The sequence below is a fragment of the Podarcis bocagei genome (genome assembly GCF_964188305.1).
Source record: "Podarcis bocagei genome assembly, chromosome: 12".
NCBI classification, from domain to species: Eukaryota; Metazoa; Chordata; class Lepidosauria; order Squamata; family Lacertidae; genus Podarcis; species Podarcis bocagei.
Window position 1 is genome coordinate 29,909,833 of NC_138137.1, and position 24,293 is coordinate 29,934,125.

Here is a 24,293-nt window from a genome sequence, read left to right on the forward strand (position 1 = left end):
ATCCAGTGGGACTCGTCGAAACTCTATCTGATTACCTCACTGGTTTATGGGGCCAATGTGTTTCCTTCAGTGTGTACCCACAGGGGTATCCTTACTGATTAAGCCCCCCCCCCCCCAGAATAGAGTACTGCAGAACCATATATTTCAATGTGGGCTGGTAGCTATTGCATAAGTTGAGCGAACTGCATTTTTACTACAATCTCCTACAGAATTACTGAATTGTTTTCCATCCATTTTGGTGTGGCAATGGGTGTTGGGTTAAAAAGAAAAAAAGTATGAAAGGCCACAGGTTCACGGATGGTGTAATTGCCAAAGGGAGGGGTAGCCCAAACTGTAGCATGGCTACAGCTTCACATTTTTATGCTTAAAGGTAAAGGTAAAGGGACCCCTGACCATTAGGTCCAGTCGTGACCGACTCTGGGGTTGCGGCGCTCATCTCGCTTTATTGGCCGAGGGAGCCGGCGTACAGCTTCCGGGTCATGCGGCCAGCATGACTAAGCCACTTCTGGCGAACCAGAGCAGCGCACGGAAATGCCATTTACCTTCCCGCCGGAGCGGTACCTATTATGCCACTTGGACTTTGACGTGCTTTCGAACTGCTAGGTTGGCAGGAGCAGGGACCAAGCAACGGGAGCTCACCCCGTCGCAGGGATTCGAACAGCCAACCTTCTGATCGGCAAGTCCTAGGCTCTGTGGTTTAACCCACAGCGCCACCCACGTCCTTATTTTTATGCTTATAGGAAGACAAATGGGTGCACAGCAAAGCAATCTCACAGCTAGCTTCTCAGATACATCTCTTTGCATAGGACCACTCAACCCTATACTTGTTAGGGTATGGACACTGGGTACATGCTGTGGCTTCAATCCTTCTCTTGAATTGTGTAGCTCAAGGCCTGGGGGGTGTCCAGTGGCCCTTTAAATCTCATTTTTGGAGCCTCGTGCCTCTAGCTCTCCTGCAATATATCGCTTCAAATTAAACCACAATGTTAAAGAGAGAGAGAGAAAGAGATCTTAAGGTCTTTTCATCTGTGCTAATCCCTGCTTGCCACTCAGCAAAAGGTCACAGAGGAAACAGATCTCAGCTCAGCTGCAGCACAGCCAACTTGGCAGAGAAGCCTGGCTGGGCCCCAGAAGTCCTCTGTACCCTTTGGGCAAAGTGTATGTTGAGGGATGCATAGATCTCGTGTGTGTGTGTGTTGGCGGGGAGTTGATGTTAATAAGCTCTGCTCATCATGCCGATCTTGATGCCTAATTCATCAGGCACTTTCAAGTGTGATCAGATCATCAACAGCCCCACACTGAATTTTTTAGCTCCAGGCTTGCACATGTTAATCTTCCCTGCCTGGCAGTGGTGAACAGAGTTCAGTAGCCCAAGTAGGTTTAGCAAATATAACAGAAATCCTGCTCCAGTCATACACGTTCTCACTCTCATTTGCTTCTTTTAAATGGTTAACATTTTAATTTCCTTTTTTGATGTAAATTAGTAATTAATAAATCAAATGATTCCAGCTGCTCTTCAGCCAAGTGCTCCAAATGCTCTTCATCTGACTGTGGTCCCATGCCCGGGCACAGCTGGCTTTTATGGCCAGGAGGTGGACCAGAGTGAAGACTTCTCCACTCCAGTCCTCCACCCAGACTCTGCCCACTAGCTTGTCCCTGACAGGGCATTTACATTTGTGGATAGTAGGTTATCCCATCATCCCTAGCAGCCAGCCAGGGAATGCCCAAACAGCTGGTCACATTGGAGGAGGTCTACACTGCCCAGGGGAACGAGGAGCCACTCCAGTGTATCACAACTGCCACCCACCCCTGGGCTGGGTAAATGGCCATTCTATCAAAAATTTAATCATCTTAATATTGTTTGACTCTTTAAGAAAACGGTTTCAAGTAACGTTCTCATTTGAGCCATTGACCTATCATATATTGATTTTAGAACAGAATGTGTGTTCGCAACCACACTTGCCCTCAATCTATGCACTGCTGTGCACATTTTGGAGCTGGAGAACTGCATCACAAAATCCAGAGAACTCAAAAATTAAAATGCGAACTGCGCTGAATTTCTCTCCCTCCTATATTTTCAGTCAGGTGCTTTTCCCCTCTCACCTGCTACCAGATGCTTTTAACTGGAGATGGCAGGCATTGAACCTGGGACTTTCTGGGGGCAACGCTGAGTTGTGATCTCTTTGGAATCTGTCTCTTCATGTACTGGATATGGTAATCAGGACCTTTGTTGATGGAAAGACCTTCTTAGACCTTGGGCAGGCAAATCCCTCTATTTGTTTTCCATGAAAAAAATGCCTATTTGCTAAGCCGGTTGGAGGACTGAATAGAATGTACTAGTTAAGAGTCCCCTAAATAGATTGTAAATTTTGCAGCTAGCAAAACCATCATATTAAAAAATGAATTGAATTATGAACTCTCCCATTAAATCTAGCTAAAAAAAATACATCAGCTCCTAAGATAATGGAAAATTCTATAAATGTGAGTTTCACTGACTGGGTTCATGATTTTTCAATTATGCCTTTAAGAGTCAGTATATCTTAGGCTATCCTTATTTTATTGAGCTGCAATCAAGCACAGCACAGCACAGCACAGCACTGAGGACATTGTGGAGTCGTTACACTTTAAGCTAGACCTACAAACATATTTTGATGCAGGAACCGTATTCTTAAGAATCCTGAAAACCAGACTTTCCTACCTTGGTGGGTTTTCAGCTCATATGCCATGCAAAAAGAAGGTAGAGTCAAAACCTTTTGCCTCTTCATTTGGATTTTAGTCCAGAGGTAGACAATATAGTCCCCTCCACATGTCATTGAACTACAACGCCCCTCATTCATTTTTCCTAATGTATAAAATTTTCCCTAATACAATGCATTTCTGAATGTTACTTCTACCAATATATGCACACTATATCCGAGTATGGGCATTTTTGTTCACCTTACTTAGCTGGATAACTGCACTGCAACATTTGGAGAAATGCAAATTTCAAACAATGGCTGTGCTTCTGTTCTTGGAGGGCACTACATTGGCTAACCCTGGTCTAGCCCACTGGCTCCATCAGCCTCAGAGGGCAGACCAGTCTAATACAGTGGTGCCCTGCAAGACGAATGCCTCGCAAGACGGAAAACCCGCTAGACGAAAGGGTTTTCTGTTTTTGAGCTGCTTCGCAAGACGAATTTCCCTATGGGCTTGCTTCGCAAGACGAAAACGTCTTGCGAGTGTTCCGATTTCCCCCCCGCTTCCCCCCTTTTTCTAAGCCGCTAAGCCGCTAATAGCCTTTTAGCCGCTAAGCCTTTAATAGCCGCTAATCCGCTAAGCCGTTAATAGCGCTAAGCCACTAATAGGGTTGCTTCGCAAGACGAAAAAACCGCTAGACGATGAGACTCGCGGAACGGATTATTTTCGTCTTGCGAGGCACCACTGTAGATCCCCAGCCTCTGCAGGGAGGGGAAAGGTGCTGAAAGCTTAAACCTCAACAGGAAGTGATCTGACCATGACAAAGGACTGATGTCGATATCCCCCACTTTCAGAGCACCCGCTTCCTGCCCAGTTAAGAAAACAAGGTCCAAAGTGGGGCCAGCCACATTGGTTGGGCCAGTGACATGTTGGGACATTCCCATGGTCGTCATGGCAGCCAGCAGTCTGGGAACCCTCAATACTGCCTCCGAGACCAGCTCTGTCAGGGAGACTGCTGGGCAGCTAGATAGCTGGGCAGCTAGGTAAGCCAGCAGAATCCGTAATCTGTCCTAAGTTCCCAACACCAGGAACACACACTCCCCCACCAGCTGGACAGAGAGCCTGGAGAGAGAGAATTTATGTAGACCACAGCAATCTCCCTCCCACCTGATATTTCAATATATGTGTGGAATGTTTCTGTATAATTTTCCAACCAATCAGCCATGCCTTCATTCAGGATTATCCATTCCATTCTCTCACTTTTGGATTTTTCAACTTTTTTTGCCCACTGTCCCCTAAATATCTCCCCCAAACCTTGGGGTTTCTCCAGATCACCTGAAACCTTCATCCTACATGTGTATTCTACATACAGATTGGCTTTTGGAGAATTAGTTCACAGCTAACATAGGATGCTAGTCAACGGAAATTAGCTATTATAAGCATATATATATATTTATATCGCTTTCTTGTCCAGATCCAGGGGCTCTGGTGTGCGGATGGAGCTTGGAAATGCACAAGGAGATTCCACAATCATGTTCTGCCATGTTGTCAGATAATTGCACCTTGTCAGATAACATTGTGTCAGACAATGTTTTATGTATACAATTAGAATACATGCATGGACAGAGTACTCCCTGATGTTAAAGGGGATGGAGAAAAAAATATATGCTTGTGCGAAAACCTGGGCACCCTGGGAGACCCTGAATGCTTTCGGATGGAGATGGAGATGCTTTGGACTACTAATGTGGACCAGGTGCTTGAACATTCTGATCAATGGCTTAGCTGAAGATTGTTTTCAGATGCAAAGCACTTTCATAAAGGGAGATTCAAAAGCCAGTGAGCTTTGTTAGTACACTTAGCTAGAGTGCTCAACTCACACTGCAGAGGCCTTAGTTGAAAGACCTGGATTTTTATTGACTTGTGCTGTATTTATGATGTTCTTTGTGTACAGGCTACCCTTTCTGTTTATTGTTTTTAGTTTTGATTGAATTTTTGTTGTTGTTGATGATGATTTTTTTAATTTGTGAACCACCCAGAGGACATGCTTACTTAGATTGCACATATCTGCTGATAAATAAACAAAATCCCCATTTAGTCCATGTGCTGGCTAGAGCACTGAACTTACTGGGTGACCTTATGGTGTTGTCTGGCCAAAGGCAAGGTGGTTCTTTTAAAATGAGATTCAGAAGCAATACAAAATACACAAGTGAGTGAGAAGATTAAAGATTTCATTCTATAACAGCAAACAATGTATACATACCAAGCAAGCACTTCAATCTGCTACTTGGAAGCCCTCGAGAAGCGGCGAAGCAACTCTCCCAGTAGCCTCAGTTTGCACGGCCCTAAGGCCTATCAGTCCATGCATGAGCTTCAAAGAAACTCTGCCCAAACCGTCCGATTTTATAGATAACCTATGTAGCTTGCCAGACTGGCTACGTGCAGCTCATCCATTAGCCACCCCCTCCCAATGACTCACTTTCTCAAAACAATGCCCAACATGAAAGAAGGTACCCAGCACTATCCTCCCAAACTGATTAAGGCAGTTGTATGTGGGGCTTCATCTCCTCCCAACCTTCTCAGAACATCAAAGACTGTTCTCAAACCATCAAAAAACTTCACAAGAGTGAGGGAGGGGGAAGGAACAGAGGCAGGAAGGGCTCCGTGTCAGACCACTAGCTCCTCGAAACATTTTGTCTTTCAGATGCATTTCCCATAAAGGTGGCCACAACATACTTCACAGGGCAGCTATTCCAGTGCTACTCTTGGAAGGGGGACTTGCAGACTAAAGCTTACTATATGCAGACATGGGTGGCTTGATTGACACCAAAATAAAAAAATTCCTTCCAGTAGCACCTTAAAGACCAACTAAGTTAATTCTTGGTATGAGCTTTCGTGTGCATGCACACTTCTTCAGATACCTGAAGAATACACTTCACCTGAAGAATACACTTCAGATACACACTTCTTCAGGTATCTGAAGAAGTGTGCATGCACACGAAAGCTCATACCAAGAACTAACTTAGTTGGTCTTTAAGGTGCTACTGGAAGGAATTTTTTTATTTTGACTATGGCAGACCAACACGGCTACCTATCTGTAACTTGATTGACACCAGCAGCCTTTTCCCCTCCCCAACCAGATTGCTTTGTTTACTATCTAGCCTCATGAAGAGTTTGAGGAAACTCAAAAACTTGCATACTATTTTATTATATTTTGGCTGCCTAATCAAGGTATTGTTCTAATACGGACTTTGAAGAAGTGTATTTTAAAGCATAAGTGGAAAGTCTATGGTTCACCAGATGATTGGCTACATCTCCCAACATCACTGACCATTGATCATGAAGGATTGAGAGCACCATGGGACCTCCATGGGGACAGCAGTCCAAACTTTGGATCCACCATATTGAAAGAAGTTTAGATGGAGTGAGGTGTTCCTCCATTGAGTCCTGCCCTGCGAGACCACTCTTTGCCAGTGGAGGGGGGCGGGACTCATGGTGGGGAAAGCTCCAGAGGTGAGGAGTGCCCCAATGCACCTATCCCAATGGCAGGTGAAAGCTACAGCAGTGACCCAGTGGGACATTTCAGGGGAGGGGAGGGAACAGACATGTGTTGACCCTGCTACCATCAAGTGATGGCAACAGGTCCAATCCAGGTCTCTTCTCTTCACTAGCCTTCCTCCCCACTTTATGACGTAACTCAGAATCAACTCAGTTTTGCAATTCTGACTTTCAGTGTTCAATCTGATGCTGTGCATGTCTACTCAAAAGAAAGGCCCATTGGATTCAGTGGGACTTATGATCAAGTGAGTGTGCATGAGATTGCAATGTTAAGGAATTTATTCTCTGACCCAAAAGTGGAAAAAAATGTGTGTCTTATAAACATCCCAGATTTTGACTTTGCAGGAAGTCTCTCTCTCTCTCTCTCTCTCTCTCTCTCTCTCTCTCTCTCTCTCTCTCCCTCCCTCCCTCCCTCCTTTCCTCTCCTCTTTCTTGGCAACAGTGTGTAAAATATCCTGAAGATCAGATTTCTTATGAAAATCTCATTTGAGTTCCCTCCTTAGTATCTTTCCTGTTTACAGTTCTGAGGAAGAGTAAGAAACTCTCTCTTTAAAAGTGAACTCTCTCTATCAAGCATTCAAATGTTCCGCTTAGAACTGTCAAGCCACACATAAAATATTGATACCTCACATTGGCAGGGTTAATATAGTGCTATTTTAATTGCAAACACACTGTGGGTGATTAGTCAAACTTAGTGTGTCTTGAATTCTAAGATAAAAAGATCCTTCTGGCTGGACCACCTATGTAATTACTATTATGACCCTTCTCTGTTAAGAAGATTGGTCTAGCAAGAGTATTAGAGATCTTTCATTAACCTATTCTGAACCATTCTGCAAACTGTTATTGAATAAAAGACTCCAGCATCTGAGAGCAGACAGGGAAAATAATTCTTCTTTTGCTGAACTGTAGAATGATAGGCGAGAAAGTTAAAGATCTGTATGAAACGAAGTGATAAAACAAGCCTTCTAATACTTGGCCGTAATTTATTTTTAACCTAGCTCATTCAGGATGAATAGCATCCTTTTTTTTAGGATGCATTTCCATGGCTAGAAAGAGGAGTGCAGTATTATGTTAACTGATACAGCTGGAAAATGAAAGCAAATCACATCTGGAAGTGCTTTTTTGTCTTTTATTAGTAATCTTCTTTTGTGGTGGTGTTGGGGAGAGGAAGAGGGAAGAGAGGGACCTGAGTGGTTTTCTTCGCATTTAAGCAAGTTTTTTTCTGAGAGCGAGATCATTCTGGACATCCAAAAAACTGTGTGAATGAATGGGAGAAGCAGCTTTGTATTGCAAATGTGCCAGGAAGTCAGGAGGACTTCGCCAGGCACATTTGCTACCTATTAACACACTTTAAACACCTTTGGTTGTTCTACAGTCTGGTTACAGGGTAGAGTGATGCTAATCAATGTTAATGATTGTGAGAACACTCCAGGTGAGCTCATCTGAAAAGTGCATACATTAACATAGTGATATGTGAATACTCCTGTAAACCTGACACTGTAAGCAAGGGGGTAGATTCTTCCCTTCTTCTTACCAGCTGCCACCCCAAAAGAAGAAAAACACATCTGGATCAGACTGAAGTCCATTTAGCTCAACTTCCAGGCATCCCACAATGGTGGCGGTTTACCCCACTGTTGTTAATACAACATTAGGCTTCCCAGACAATTATCCTACCTATGAAAGCAAAGGCAGAAAGAAGGGAAACATCTCTCCTTTCACCCTGGGCTAAACCACCCTGGCTGAATGCCATCACAACTAGTGAGTGATGGAAGGCAATCTCCCCACTCCTTAGTTAGGGAAGCTGTGAAGTTGGATACTTGACCTGTGCCTACCAGCTCCACTCTGTTCAGCATACAGCACAGGTGAGGGAATGATGATATTCAGCAAGGTGGTGATATCATGTGCATCTAGACCAAGAATGGAGAACCTGTGGCCTTCCACGGGTTGTTGGACAACAACTCCCATCAACATTAGTTGTGCTGGCTGAGGATAATGGGAATTGGAGTCCAATAATGTCTGGAGGACCATAGATTCCCTGGCCCTGTTCTAGACAACACAGAGAAGCCTACCACTACTGCTAAACAGAAGCTTCCTTCTGCTTCTGCTAGATTGAAATTTGAACATATATTGGCTTGGCAGCTCCGAAAGAGTCCATTGATCATTTAGAGTTATAATGTAGTGCAACTCAACTCCTTCTACATGTCTTCTCATCAGCACTTATTCTTGGATAATGTCTGACGGCGCAACAAGCTTCTGTGCCCAAAGATTTACCGGCCCTGTTTCACCATAGATAGATGTTCCACCTCCTTCTTCAATAATACACTATACCTTATGTTACCTCTAGAGAGGTCCGTCAGTAAAAACTTAAAGCTATTGTTAATCATCCGCTAATACCCCCGAAGGGCACTTCAATTGTTAGGAATTCTAGAGATGTGATGATTACTGTTGTGCTGAATTATTAACAGGTTTGTATCAAAGCGCAAGCTTAAGTTGCTTTGGTCTTGTGTAAAAATTCCTCTGATCTTTGGCAATCATAATTTATTTACAGCTTCCATACGTTCTACCCTTTGCAAAGGAATAGGGACATCTTTTAACTATGGCCAAGAGGCATTGGATTTTTATACTCAGCACTGTCTCCATGTTGGGAAGTGCAGCCAGCTTTCCTATGTGAAAGGCAGGTTATCTAAACATGTTCTTCCCCTGAGAGAGACAGATTCATAATATTTATTCTGAAATACAAATACTGGGGCTCTTTGCTCCATGAGAATTGTCCTTAGGTATAAGTAAATACAGTTCAGGTTAAAATGAAATCAGTGCATAGCGATTGCTAATGTTTACATTTGCAGGGAGGACATGTGAGAGAGGGAATATGTTATAGAATTAAATCAGAGTCTCTTTCACGGAGAGAAAGCGCCTTCTGGCATTGGGGTTGCAGCGAAAAAATTGGCTGTAAAGTGTAAGCTTATACAGAACACGTTTGTGTTTGTTGTGGAGGCTTTCCCAAAAGCTGAGTTTGGTTCAGAAGAGCAAATTAATACCAAATACCATACGCACACAAACACACACACAACATCTTAGGAGAGTGCATTTAGCTCAGGTCTATCAAACTGCACCTTGGTTTTTGTTCTCCAGGCAGGATATGGTATGTGGGAAGGGCCAAATAACATCACGGTACTTTTGACTTGCTCACCTGAAAGGGGCACTTACTAGAAAGCATTCTTATTATTTCAAATCTTTTTCCCCCCAGACACATTGAAAATAAATGTGGGGTGTGGGAGGGAAGAGGAACACATCTCATGAAGTCCTGGGTGTTCATATAATCGTTGTGCCGCAAGGCACCTAAACGGCTTTTTGGGTCCAACTGATAAATTTTGTAGGAAAGGTGAGATATAATAGTAATGAAAACCATAAAAGTAAACCATTTGCAAGGGAGAGATTATACATGTGATCAGTTAGCATGCTAAGGAATGAAGCCAGCCTTATTTACTAGATGGGGCTGCTGCATTTTCAGGTGGGACTTCAAAGAAACAAATGGACAAGCACTGAATTCCTCATGGGCAACACAAATTTGTAAAGCCCAGTTGGCATTGCCGATCTCTAGTGCCTACTGGTCCCCAAAGGTTAGTAACCTCTGCTCTAAGAACCATCCAAGTAGCTGTGTCTTTCTCAATCTAGCACGAGCCTGTCCTAACAAAATACAACCAGAGCCGTCTTTCCCATAGGGCTTAGTGGCTCGTTGCACCAGGGCGCTGGCTTCTCAGGGGCACCCCAGCGAGTGGGGGAGCTACGCGGTTTGCCGGCGGCCTCCCCTTTCCTTGCACACCGCCAGCTGTGCCCCACCAACCATCTTTCCTTCCTACCCTCCTCGGCCCGCCCCCCTCTGCGGCGGGCACATTGGCGCTACTGCTGCTGCTTGTGCTGCTCCCACAAGCGCTCTGCGGCAGTGGCATGGGCTGTGGCGGATGAGGAGGCACTCCTCGACTCTGAAGCAGCGGCTGAGGATGGGCTGCCTCCTCCTCCTCTCCCTCAGCCATGTGAATCCCTTCAGCTACCGCCCACCGAGCCACTGTCGTCATCTGAGGAAGTGGCGGGAGTGGTGGTGGTGGGAGTGGCTCCCGAGGGGCCTCCTCCGTGTCACCGGTGCCAGCCGCCACCCCTCCACTCCTGGGCAGGAGTGAAAGTGGGTTGTCGTCAAGTAGCAGAAGAGGAGGAGGCACCCTGGAGCCTCGCAAGCGAGCATGGGGATCCAGCAGTCTGGCCAGCTGTGCTGCGTCCACCACATCGGCGGTGTCTTCTGTGGGCAGCGGCTCCTGGGGCTATGAGGTGGTCCACGAGATGGGCCCCAAGTTCTAAATTCTAGGGAAGGGAGGGGGCGCCGGAGGGATCTTTGCACCATGGTGCCGGATATGCTTAAGACGGCCCTGAATACAATAAGGGGTTCTTAAAGCATCGCCCCATTTTCTTAATACAATCTTCACCAACCTGGTGCCCTCTGGATGTTGTGGCTGGCTCTGGCTGGAGTTGTAGTCCAAAACATTCAGAGGGCACCATGTTGGGGGGCTAAAGATATGGAATCAGTTTAGCTGAAGCAGTTCCCACCTCCGTTTTTACCTCTGTAGCTAACACAACAGCAGCATCCCAAGTTCCAGCTGTTATGTCCTATTAACTTCAGAGGGATCCAGCCAGCAGAATGCAGATACTTTGATTTAGCAGTTTTGCGGATCAAGCTGTTATTAACTTAGCAGAAAGTTCAAATGGTCTTTTAATGTAAAAAATAATCAACAGCCTTGTGCAGCTCTGAAGTGATGTTCCTCTGCTGATAACCTGTTAAAGATTGCAGAAGCACCCAAAGAGAACAGATGCCTGTTTCAAATGGGAGCATGGATCAGATAAGTTTCACCTTCCAGGCACAATGTTAGTCTCATAACCACACTGTAGATCTCACTTCAAGTTTGCCTCATTTAATTAAACTATTTACACGACTAAGCAATAACATCACTGCAGTTCTCCTGATATTTGGGTTATCACCCAAATTAAATTATATCACTTCACGTTTCTCACATTTTACGACTATGTTTACCTGCTGTTACAAGATTCCCTACTCAGCTTTGAGCTGAGTTTCAATCTCAGTCTACATTAGTATTAATAAGAAACAACAGCTCTAGAACTCAGGTGTGTTCTATTGAACCTGGACTATGGAATTCAGGTTTCACAAATGTGTTAGTAATTTAAAGCAGAGATATGGAATTGATTGCCCTCCAGATGTTGTTCGCTCCCATCATTCCTCACCATTAGCCATGCTGGTGAGGCTAGTGGGAGTTGGAATCCAACAATATTTGCTATGGGTAGGTTCTGTGTGGGGGCCTAATGATGGGATAAATATGGATTTCCAGCACTAAGTATATTTATTTAAAACCTGGTTTGTATAAACAGCAGCTCCCCCTGTCCACCATAGGCTGGATCTAGACTAGGGGGTAGACCAATCTCTCAATTATGGTTTTTCTTAGTTTCTCATTTTTCCAATCATCAGTTTGCCCCATTTCTGCATACTTTTGCAATTTTCTAAACTAAAAAGTCGGCATGAACATTCACATGTGCTTTCATGCACATTTCTGCCAATATTTGAATGTTCGGATACAATTTTGCCTAGTATATGCATATTTTACCAGCTATTTTCCCTTATCAGAATGCATTTTTGTACATTATTTTCTTTAATATGTGCATTTTTGTATGCACTTTTCGCTAACATACACATTTCTGTATACTTTTTGTTGTTGTTGGAAAACTGCACCAGAGAAGTCCGTTTCAGTTCAAGTATTATTTCAGGAATTTGGCAGCTATGCTTTAAAATGTGAACCAAACCAGTTTCTCCCCAATCCTCAGTTACAACCACCTAATTCCATGAATTTCAATGGTGATGAAGTTCTATGAACTTAGCTTGGATGCAGTCCACAGTTCCTTTTGCTCACCTGCAACTAACTTGATATGAAGTCTATAAACTGGAACTCTGGTATTTTTGTTACAGACAGACAAAATTTTCTTCTAGAAATTAGTACTGGAACTTCCTTTTGGAGCCTTAAGCTTCATGTTGGGAATGTTATTTAAGTTTTTATCAGTTCAAGTTCCCATGTTCTTAGGTAATGTGATTCTATCTGTGTTGACACATGATTATGCTGAGCCATATCGATTTGATTTTGTTTTATAAATATGCCTATATTTATTCTAAACTGTTCTCAGCTAATTCCATCCACCCCCCTCAACCGAGGCTTTTAAAGAACGATCTATATTTTGCAGGCGTCTTCAATTTCCATTGTTATGTCTGATCCCAAATCACTTTGCTTGCAAGGATTGGTACATGAAATGTGAGGAAGTCCCCTTCAACACTGTGCAGTGTGAAGGCACCATTTGCTGCCCTGAGCCTTTCTATTGCCTTTCAATGAAAACATGTATTTTCTGAACTAATAGGCTGGCTGTACTGAAGTTGCTTTTTCATTCAAACCTGGAGTTTCTCAGGAGTTCCTATAAACAGATAGCATCTGCTAGATGCCTTTGCTTTTGGCTCACTATTGTTCATACATTTCAAGCAGCAGTTTGTTTCAGGTATGAGTATCTGAACTTTATTCTGCCAGCCCAATGCTGCTGTGCCATCAAAATTAGATTGACTGCAAAGTTAGAAATCAAATACAATCTAGAAATGAAATAGTAGCTGGAGGTCAAGATTGATTTAATATTTGAGACTTCAGGACAATATATATATATGATTTATTGGTACCTGTAGTACTGTTGATTGTAATGAGATTATAAATTTTGCTGATAAGAGCACAGTCTGAGGCAATCCTCAGATGGACCAGTATTACAAATTAATAAATGTGGGTTTTTATTTGAAGCTCATTCAGCTGTTAATGGATAGATCATTGTCATTCAACAGAGCACTTTGACCTCTATAGTCATGTAAGTCTGTTTAGCATAACTGGTTGAATTCCATAAGGACATAAGAAGAGTCCTGATAGATGAGGCCAAAGGCTCATACAGTACAACATCCTGTTTCCACAGTAGCCAATCAGATGCCTTTGGAAGCCATCAAGCAACATATGAAAATGACAGCTTTCACCTAGCATTGCTCCACAGAACATGTCAATCTGAGGCACACTGCCTTTTATCAGGAAAGTAGAATACAGTCACCATAACTAGACCTCATTGATAGGCTTATCCTCTGTGAATTGACTCAGACCTCTTTTTAAGTCATCTAAGATGGAGGTCAGTGCCGTCCCACTTTCTTCACAGCATGCAGATTTTTTCTCAACCATGTTTTCATTTCCCTGCTTTTTTCCTAAACTAAAAAGCCCACAAGTTGTAAACATTCTTAAAGGGGACTTGTTTCAGGACACTTTTGTCCTCAATTTTGCCTGATACACACTTTTTTTTGGCAATGTGATTTCCCCCCAAATAATGTGCTTCATTATATGCAATTTTTTTGCCCACATTACCTGGCTAGAGAATTCCATTGCGAAATTTGGAGAAGTGTGTGGATTTCGAGGGGTGGGTTGTTGGGAATACTGCCAAGGAGATATAGTCCATCATGGCACCAAGCCGGCTGCCGGACGTCCATCGATCTCCTGTAGTCACGCAGATCCAGCAATTAGCGACACGAAGCCTCAGAAATAGACTGCCACATTCCTTGGGCTCGTGCACACTCTTTATCAGCAGAAACACAGCCAGAAAGCTGCACCGCAGAAGAGCATATTTACAGACTTTATTTTGCGTTGAACAGAACAAAGAAAAACATGACCGTTCTGAGTCAGTGTCTCCGACCAACTGCAAAATCGAAAGGAATAGCAAACATAAACATCCTGTGAATAGGACATGCGCAGACTCTGTGACTCACAAAGCCTGCTCCCTTTTAAGGTGGAACGGAAATATCCTAACATGGGTATGGGTGTGTTTCAGTTTGTCTATTGTTTCAGGTTGTGCGAATTAGGTAGGTTCACCTCTAAATGTGAAGTGAATTTCTCCCCTATCCCTAACTCCAAGACCCTTTCCCAAAAACTTTCCTCAATCTTCCAATCAACACTGTAGCCGCCGGGTCAACTGTCAAGGTGCGACATGGAGCCCTGCTCTTGGAAAGGCAAAGGTGGAGGTGTGGGCAAGACCACTCCACAGACTGGCATGAAAAGTATGATCAGGAAAATACCAAGGAAGAGCAACTGCTTGAGGGATCACCATACATACGATACATAGTAGTGATGTCTGAAGGAATCATTTCCTGTTCCACCTTGTATTCATCCCATGTAGCGCTGTAATAGTTCAGCTGCAATTAATCTTCTACCCCAAACTCCTTTATCTGTCTCACTGGCCACTGAGATGAAATTATGCAACTTACATAGTTTACGTAATTAATTACGTAAATTACATTATCGCTACGTTATCCCACCCCATTTATTTCAATGCAAAGTAAATGCAAGTCATATGCAGGGGGTGGGGGGTGGAAATGTAATCAGTCATGTATTGTTTGCTGACTGGAGGCAGCAACAACAGTGAATATCAGTTGTACTCACTGGATCTGTTTCCATTCAGGACATGGGACGAATAAGCAAACTGGCCATTTCTGTCCCCCTCTCCGTTTTCACTGAAATTCTCCAAAATCCCTAGGAGCAAGTACCTCAGAATTCACAGGTACTCTTTGCCATGAGAAAAAGCAAGTTATGAGATCAGAGCAATCGAGTGATGAACCTGACAGATTAATAAAGAATAATTTATTGAACTTACCTCTTTGTGTACATCACTTTTCAATTCTAATCAGCAAGTGCCAAAATGGTGTTCCTCTGCCTCAAAGAGAATGACATATGGTTTTTCTTTCATTTTAAAAACACAAGTTTCTAGACCTCATCATTATGGAGAATGGTTCCAAATTGAATGCACAGGACCCCCCCATAAACATTCTTGTTTTCTAAACATCTAGTCCCAATTGCCTGCCCCCCCCAAAAAAAATAGCCTACGCTGGCAAACTTGTGAGAATAACAAAAACTATGTGTTTACATTAAATCTGAATTTTCTAGATTCCTAATGGAAAGTATTTTTGTTGTTTGAAAAATATCAAGAGGGACATCCATTTTAATATATGCTTGCAGTTTAGTCTGTTTAAAGCGATTAAAACTACATTTACAAACACACTCTGGTTGTATAGCTTACTGAGAGGGAATCATCAGCTTGTCTGGTGAGATTTTAATCATTTCATTTTTAATGTAAATATTTGGCTAATAGATATAAAAAGGTATTTATTCTCTCTACAGTTGGCTCTCCTCCCCAGGATTAGTATAACGTGACAGATGGCTGATGTCATCTTTGCTTGGAAGAACTCAGCTGGCAATAATAGCATGGTACATTTCTAGGGATTTGTGGTACTGTGTGCATAAAGCAAGATTTTTAACAAAAAAAAGAAGCCCAAAAGGGAATTCCCAAAAGTAAATATCTGCCTGCGCTAGCCTACTGTTCCTTGTTGGAATCTATATAAAACTCCATCAATATTGACACTATTCTTGAAGATGAATTGCAAATGCTACATATTGCAATGCTGCGGGTCTTTTGGCTCAGCGTCTTTGCTTCCCCTCCTGCTTTTGAGTGAGAATAACAAAAACTGGTGTTTCTGTATGGAAGAAAATCTGTTATGTATATTTGGGAAGTTTATTCATTTATTCATTTCAGTTATTTATATCTCCTCGTCCAGGATACAAATCTTTACAAGGCGGCTTACAGGAAACTGATATTTTGAAAACGCAATACATTATGTCAGCATATAAAACAGGGGCGGTGAAACTTTTCCAGCCTGAGGGCCACTTCCCCTCATGGGTAATCTTCCAGGGGCCACATATCAGTGGTGAGAGTGGCAAAAGTGGGCCTGCCCAGGCATGTACCGCTCTCCATCCTCCGTCAAGGTATGCAAGAGGTATTCTCACAATTCAAGGAAATGTTCTGGCCAGGTAAAATCACGAGAGGAGGGCACAGAACAAGGGTTGTGAGGAGTGTGGCTTGGGAAGAGGCCTGAGGGCCTGATAGAGAGTTCTGGAAGGCCAGTTATGTGTTCCTTTATGTGAAACAGCATCTACTGCACCCTGCATGGTGCTTTTGTGCTCATGCGCACTCATTACATATTCGTGTACTAGAAACAAGATTAGACCATTACGCCACTTAGAAAGTTTACTTTTAGACACCCTGTGGAGGTCGTCTCGATCATTAAACCAACTTTCGGAACTGCAGCTTCGTGAAGGGAGGAGGGGTCTCTTAGCATGCTTTAAATGTATATTGCAGACGGGACCTGTGACTTGTTGGGAGTTGATAACCTAACAACATTTAAACAAGGCGTGGGCAGAAAAGAGGCACAGATGTGCAAAAATAAATAAATAGGGACAGCTAGAATATAAGACAAACAATCAACATTACTGGGACTTGATACCGGAAAAGTATTTTTAAAGGTGGCTTCTGAGTTGAGACACTTCTTTCAGTTCAGGAAAACCTTCTGTTTCCTGCAGCCAAGCTGGTGCCAAACGTATTGCTCTGCTTTCCTTTGGACCGCAACAGTGAAGCCGAGAGATAGGGTCTTGTCATTTGGGCATGCCAGGACTGAGCATACACACTGCTCAGACTTGTGCCCCACATTGGTGCTGCTAACACAGCAGTTTGGCTTCACCCCCAGAGGCGCACAACATTGTCTCTTGAGACACATGGGTGCCAGAATAAGCCATGGAATTAAAGTTCAGGCCTAGAAGCTGTGGATCTTTCAGACATCATCTTCAAAGAGGGGTGGTTTTCTGAAATGGTAGGATATAAATATGGATCCAGTATAGTAATTTTCCCAACACTTGCAATACATATTTACTCATTGTCAGGCTTCGGGGAATCGGCTTCCTCCCCCTGTGGCAGTAGATAAGAAGATCAAAGGAAAGGAACATCTTACCAGTTAGAAACTTTAATAATCACAGCGAGAGAACAAAGAACATATCTCCTAGAAATGGTGGTGCTCCAAATTAAGCATCACACCTGGAGCCCCACTTGGATTGGAGAAGGAAAGTTGGATAGATCCCCTTATGCAGGGATGTTCTGGCTTCTGGGATCTGGATTTGGGTCAGGGGGAGATTGGAGTTGTGGGGGCCTTTAGCTTTGGAGGGACTCTGGAACACGCTCTGAAATATCTTTTGGACTTTAGTTCTGACTATGGAGAATGGGCTGACCTGTCGAGAAGGAATAAAGACATTGTTAGGTTGGAGTTTCCCCGAGATCTACTCCTCAGTGCCAAAGGAAGGAAATTAAGAACAAGATCAGCAGAAGATAAAGTAAAGTGCATGTATAAATATGAAGAAGATCTGCAGAAGGGACATGGAAAAGAGTTAAGAGCCTCGGAGAGAAGATCACCAGGTTGATGGACCATATGGAATTGATAGAAAGGACTGACAGAATCCGAGACCAGGGAGAAGAGACGGTGGAAGAAGATTGGAAAAAAGTTTTAAAAAATTTATTTAGAGAAATGTTGCAAAATTAATGAGTGTCAGAAAAATGTTGGAATGAAATTATATGGCTTTAGTAGAAATGTTATAAGGAGTTAAGTATAAATAAGTTTTAGGGTTTTAATGATAAGATAAGGTTAAAATAAATTAAGATAATTAAATGACAGAAAACAGTGAAAGATGGAAAGGATTTGCTGAAATAATTAATAACTAGAACACAAAAAGGGAGGTGTGAGGAGGTCGATGAAACAAGTTAATGAAAGATAAAGATATGGAAATATTGGATGTGTTTTTAATTTTTTGCTTTTGTTTTTGTTTTGATGTATTGTGTCTTTTGTTTTTTATATGTACTGTAATGTATTGATTTGTATTGTTTACTTTTTCTCTTTCTTTTTTATTTATTTCTGTAATTCTTAAACTTTTAATAAATATTATTTAAAAAAAACAAATTAAGCATCACACCACCTTCCGTCCCTATTAAACTACATCGCTCCTACATCTTGTAATCTGAGCTTGTACCCGCTGTGCTTTCTTCTCTGAGACTTTCTGAGCTCTTCTTGACCTTGGGCTGAGTGGAGGAATGCTGTCCAGAGACTGTGAATCTGTTAACCCTCTCTCTTCCAGTGTTTTTCTCCTAGCTGTTCCCCATGCAGTATTTCCCAGCTTCTGCCTTCTGAACTATGTCCCTCTGCAAACCACTATTCCAAATCTATACTATCCTCCTGCTCCTGGGATGATTCAGGATCCGGATCAGAAGCAGGGGGAGGGGGTGGCTCCCACCATTCCTTCTCAAAGGGGCTTATGACAAAGATAGCAGCAATATCTCCCCAAAATCAACCATTGTGGCACGAGTTTCTGCCAACCTGCCCAAAATGTGGTGTGGATATTGAGCAGGCCAGGTGCTCCATTCCTCTCATTTCCAGGTGGAAATGGTTGAGGTGGAACAGTGAAGTGGGAGGCATTTCCATACAAGGAAACAACTAATGCAGTTACTAACGAGGCAGTTACCAATGAGGCAGTTACCAATTCTGATAAGCTTCTGTGTGAGGCCTGTGTATTCGTGCAAATGTTTGGGTGGCTAATAGAATTAAAATAATTCAACTGTCTGCTGTAAGTGGAAACTGATGAAAATCTACTGTGATGATTATATTTTATTTGATCTCCTGTAGTGATGTGAATTTGTTGTAAACTACCCGGGAATCGTAGTGATGAAGGGGGGTAATGGAAATAACCACAAAAATAAGTAAAAGTGCAAACACATTTCCACTGCTCGTGGTGCAACTGGTGACACCACCACTGCCCTATAGGGTAGGAGGGTGAGCACGCAACTAATAACCAATACCATGCAGGTCTGTGTCCCCTCTTCCCTTTGCCTCCACTTCACTAATCTGCTTCTTCCTGTACCGCCTGGCCAATTGGAAGGAGAGGAGGACAAGAATACAGCAGCATAATACTGCCAATTAGATAAAGGGATGAAACGTAACAGTGTGGTGCTGTCTTGTATTCTTTCCTCTCAGTGTTCTGTAGCATCCAGGCCTGTAGATTCGGTGACCCAGGTCCAGTAAAACAAGGCATTATCTAGAGATCTGACAAACCTACTCTAGGAACATGGGAAGCTGCCTTCTACTGAGTCTATTAGTTCATGCAGCTTATTATTGTCTCTATGGATGAGCAGATTCTTCAGGGTTTCAGGGAAGAGATCTTTCACAGCCCTGCTTGGAGATGTAAGGGATGGAACCTGGAACTTCCTGCATGTCAAGCAAAGGCTCTTTGACTGAGCTGCCTGCTCTATTTCTATTACGGGAGTCAAGTCTAGGGCTGGGGGAGACCTTGGTTTTAGTTGGCATTCAAAAGTGAACCTACCTAATTCATACTTTCCAAAACAATGTGTTTTGGACACTACCATCCTTCAAAATTCGCATGTCTGCGAATTTTGCAATTCAGTTTTCTAGCCAAGTCACCTGTGCAAAAATGCATGCACCAGGGTAAAATGTGCAGAAAAATGCATATATATTAGTGAAAAATGCATATAAAATACTTTGTATTGGGGGGAAATGCTTTGGAAAATTGTGTCTATAAGACAAAATTGCATACCAAAATGCATATATATATATATAAAGGGCTGTTGGGATCCATCTGTCTTGGGAGACAATAGAGGACTGAACCTTTAGAAATGAAGCCAAACAGTTAGAAGGTTACAGTGCCTGGTGTGGCTATAGAGACCGATGTGGAGAGAAATGTTTTCTTTCAGCACTCCTTCCTCCTCTGGTCACTGCTATGGTTGCATGTCCTGGCTGCTTGTCTCCAGGCACTGCAGTCATCAGCAAGGGATTCCCATATGACGGGGTTAATGTTGCCAGTCTTCATGTCACGTTTGCAGATACCTTTGTAATGCAGAGTTGGTCTGCCAACAGGCCTGCTGCCTGAAGCCAGTCCTCATACAGCAAATCCCTGGGGATCATGCCATCTTCCATTCTGTACACATGACCAAGCCAGTATAGACGTCGCTCTGACAGGAGTGCAAACATGCTGGGAATGTGGAATTTGTGCTAAAATACTGATGAATTTTCATGAGAATGATTTTTTAAAAAAATCGCAAACTGATGTGGAAATGTGGGGAACCAAATTTAAGGTTGGAGAAATGAGAAACTGAAATTGACAAATTCGCTCATGCCTATTCAAGTCAGACCTCAAGCTTCATGAGAGCTAATTACTTCTTCATCAAGTTGCTCTTCTTCCATTCTCTTTTGTCATTTTTGCAATCCCTTCACACTCTATCAACTAGTGTCTGTCCGATGGCTATAAGCAACTCCTATAGCCAGTTGCCAGGAACGTACAAAGACAAGGAAAAGTTCTAACCATCCACTTTTTATTCAGTATTTACAGAGGGAGGCTATAGAACCCAACCTCTTGGATAATGTCATTGTCCCGAGTAAATCTCCACCCCGCTTCTCGCCCTCATTTGTCATCAGCATCACCCCCTCTATGGTTGCTGCTTACGGTTGCCATCTGTCTTTGAGCTCTTTGCTCTCCTACTTTTAAGGCTCGCCAGGTTCTGGGAGATGGTGGGTCTGGAATGCTTCCTAGTGATAACATGTCAGCCAGCTGCTGCTCCAGCTCTGCCTGCTCCTCCTCTCCCATTATCTCCCAGCTTTCCCCCTCATCTGCCTCTGAGCTGTGACCTCCCTCAAACCCCTGTTGTAATTCTGAACTGTCTTCCTCTTCTCTGGAAGGGTCAGGCTGGGCAAGCGTTCTCCACCATTCCTCCTCTGTCCAGTCCCCGACATCATCAAACTAATGTTTGTCCTTTGGCAGCAAAGATGGAACGGTGTTGTTACTCTCAAGATTAGCCCAGATAAAACCTCGACTGCTGAAATACACCTTGAGGTCTGTGCTAGATTTAAGATTAACACCACTGACATTTTCATGCCAGTTATGAACTAAAATAACAGAGGAATCTGGGGCAACATCTGACAAAACAGCACAAAGTTCTGTTCCGGCCAATATCTATTGCTCCACCATCTATTCCCAAATTAATAACAGCCGTGAGTGTATTGCCAAAGGAAAAAGGTATCTTTAAAACATTAAATCCTTTCAAAACAACATTGTGATAAATGAAATGCATGCATTGTTTTTGCAGTACATTTATTCTGATGTTTCAAAGTCTATGTTTTGTTCCAAAGGGTATCATATTACAATGATATATGTGGCAGGCAGGGTGTGAAAGAGACTAATGCCCTGAGACAAATGCTTTTGCTTGTCATATTAAGCTCTCTTTATATACCTGAGAAATTCACAAATAAAATATGGTCATGACTTTTATTTGATGATATTTTTTATTTCTTTCTTTTTTTTAAAAAAAAGCACCCTAAAATGAAAATCCTGCACATGCCTTGCTTAAGAAACATTTCATCCGAGAGGTAAAAATAAAAATTATAAACTAATGAACAATAACCGACCTGTGCTGCCTTATTAGGACTTGTTCAAATTCTGGCCATCATGCTAGCAAATTTTAATCAGGTCAGCTTTATAAAAATGGAGTGCCATTCCCAAAAAGGTGCCTCTGGCCCCCTCACTATGTAGTTTTCCTCTTATGCTGAAGACACACCTCTTTACTCTGGCCTTTGACTCCTGAGGCATATTTTTCAGGACCCAGACTGTAAACTTGCATTTTTTAATGGTTGTAACCCACCCAGGGACCATATGGTTAAGGGCAGATAAGAAATCTAGCAGGAGAAGTAATAGTAAAAATAAAAAAGTGGTTGTCACTCTCTGTCTTTGTTGCACTCAGGGATAGCTCTTTGAAGAAACCAACACAGAAAAAGAGAATTCGGTTAGGCAGACTTTTTTTTCAGCGGCACTGTGTAGTTCTTTTCTAAGTGTGATTAAATAATCATAAGAACGCCTCTGAGGGCTAATCTGCTTTATTTCCCAGATTTTCACCTTGGGGACATATTGTCCCTTGTCACTGAAACCTCAGGGACAGAAGGGGACTCCACAGGATGCCTCAGCAGGAAGCCGCGATCCTGATGAAACAGTGTTCAGCTAATGAAGGCATGGCCCATGGCCTCTGCTGGTATGCCATATGTTTGAAGAAATGCTAATGACTACAATTCAAATACCTTTTTCATCTTAACTATATGTAAATGTGTTTATAAATGCTTGCTTATAAATATACTATCACATTTTAAAAAGCTAAGTGCTAATGTTGCTTTCAACATCTATAATACACAATAATTAAAACTTTAGCAATTCTGCTTAATTATACCTTATGGGAAACTGTACAGTAATTTATAGAAATTAAGCTGAAAACAACAACAAAAGATCAACAAACAACAACAAAAAGAAAGCGGGGAAGAACCTGAATAATAAATCTCTTAGATCATTAATATACAAGGGGTGGGGGGAGCCTGCAACAAAATTGCTGAGAAGAAGAAAAAATATGACAGAGGGCCCATTTCTCACAGAACAGAGATCTGAAAGGAGAAGATTGGCGAGAGACTGAAAGTCATCTGTTGAAGAACAGTGTGAATTATGTCAGTTTATAGAGACCCCGATGTGTCGGGAGAATGTGTGTGTGTGTGTGTGTATAAGAGTTCCCCACAAAGCAAAACAAGTGTTTGGTAACTGGAGAACTTTGTTTCAGCACAGAGTGCTTATTCATCATCCCTCCCTCCCGCCAAAGCTTTATTTTTGTATCCTCCACTACAGGTGATCCTTAGGAGCAAATGGTACTTTGCGATGAATCATCTCCTACACACCATTGGCCAAAACTGACATCTCCATTGCAGCAACAGAAACGTAATTTTGGCAAAGCAGTTGGTTACTATTTTGGTACACAGGGTATGCTACGGCTCCTCTCCTCTCAACCACACACATACAAACACGGCACACTAGATGATCTATAAGTGGCCAGAGAAATAAGAACCTGTACTTACATATTTCTGGTTATCATGTGTTGTGTGTGCAGTATTGCACACTTAATCCTTTGGGTCACACAAAACTTATTTAGGAATACCAATCATATATTCTGATAAACTACTGGCCACAGATGATGTTATTCACAACTACTTTTTAGGAATATCTACTTCGCAAGAAAGTTTTGTCACTGGCAGGGGTAAATGTGGTTCGGAATCTTTGCCAAAATGGTATTGTGCATATTAGCTCCCCAAAGGAAAGGATGAGCAATTTTAGATGCTAAAAATAAATGAAAGGAAGGCATTTGGTCCAGAGAACAAATTATAAGCAAACCCTGCCAAACAGAACATATAAGAAGCTACCATATACCAGCACAAACCACTGGTCCATCTAGGTCCGAATTGTCTATGCCCACTAAGCAATGACTACAGCATGTCACATGGGAATATTGAGAAATGGAACTTGAGACTTCCTGAATGCAGTGTAACCTCAACAAAATAGGACAGTTCAATTCTTTACTGAGCTGGAAAGTTGTTGTTTGCAAGGTTCATAACTGCTCCCTGAGCTTTACAAATTGAAACAGAAACAGCTGAATCACCCATTTTTTATTTTTTTATTAAAAAAAATTAAAACCTGGAGGCAGACAGCCATCTCAGAAGGTCCTTTGTAAAGAAGAAAGTCTTTGCCTGCAGACAGAAGTCCAAGAGATAGAGGACTAAACAGACCTCTGTATGAGCAGAGGCCCAAAAGGTAAAAGGTAAAGGTAAAGGTAAAAGTAAATGGCAAAGGACCTCTGGATGGTTAAGTCCAGTCAAAGGCAACTATGGGGTTGTGACACTCATCATGCTTTCAGGCTGAGTTTGTCCACAGATAGCTTTCCGGGTCATGTGGCCAGCATGACTAAACCGCTTCTGGCGCAATGGGACACCATGACGGAAATAAGAGCGCATAGAAACGCTGCTTACCTTCCCATCACAGCAGTACCTATTTATCTACTTGCACTGGTGTGCTTTCGAACTATTAGTCAGATATAGGCAAACTCGGCCCTCCAGATGTTTTGAGACTACAATTCCCATCATCCCTGACCACTGGTCCTGTTAGCTAGGGATGATGGGAGTTGTAGTCCCAAAACATCTGGAGGACTGA

General features: G+C 42.6%; 1 long non-coding RNA gene across 1 annotated transcript in view; it reads left to right on the forward strand.

The window, feature by feature from the left end:
• Positions 1-23,018, forward strand: part of LOC308570327 — a 61,261-nt gene extending 38,243 nt beyond the window's left edge. The window contains exons 2-3 of the long non-coding RNA XR_014001128.1: positions 22,165-22,305; positions 22,941-23,018. This is a non-coding gene — a long non-coding RNA (uncharacterized lncRNA). The remainder of the gene's footprint in view (positions 1-22,164; positions 22,306-22,940) is intronic.
• The last annotated feature ends 1,275 nt before the right edge of the window (positions 23,019-24,293 follow it).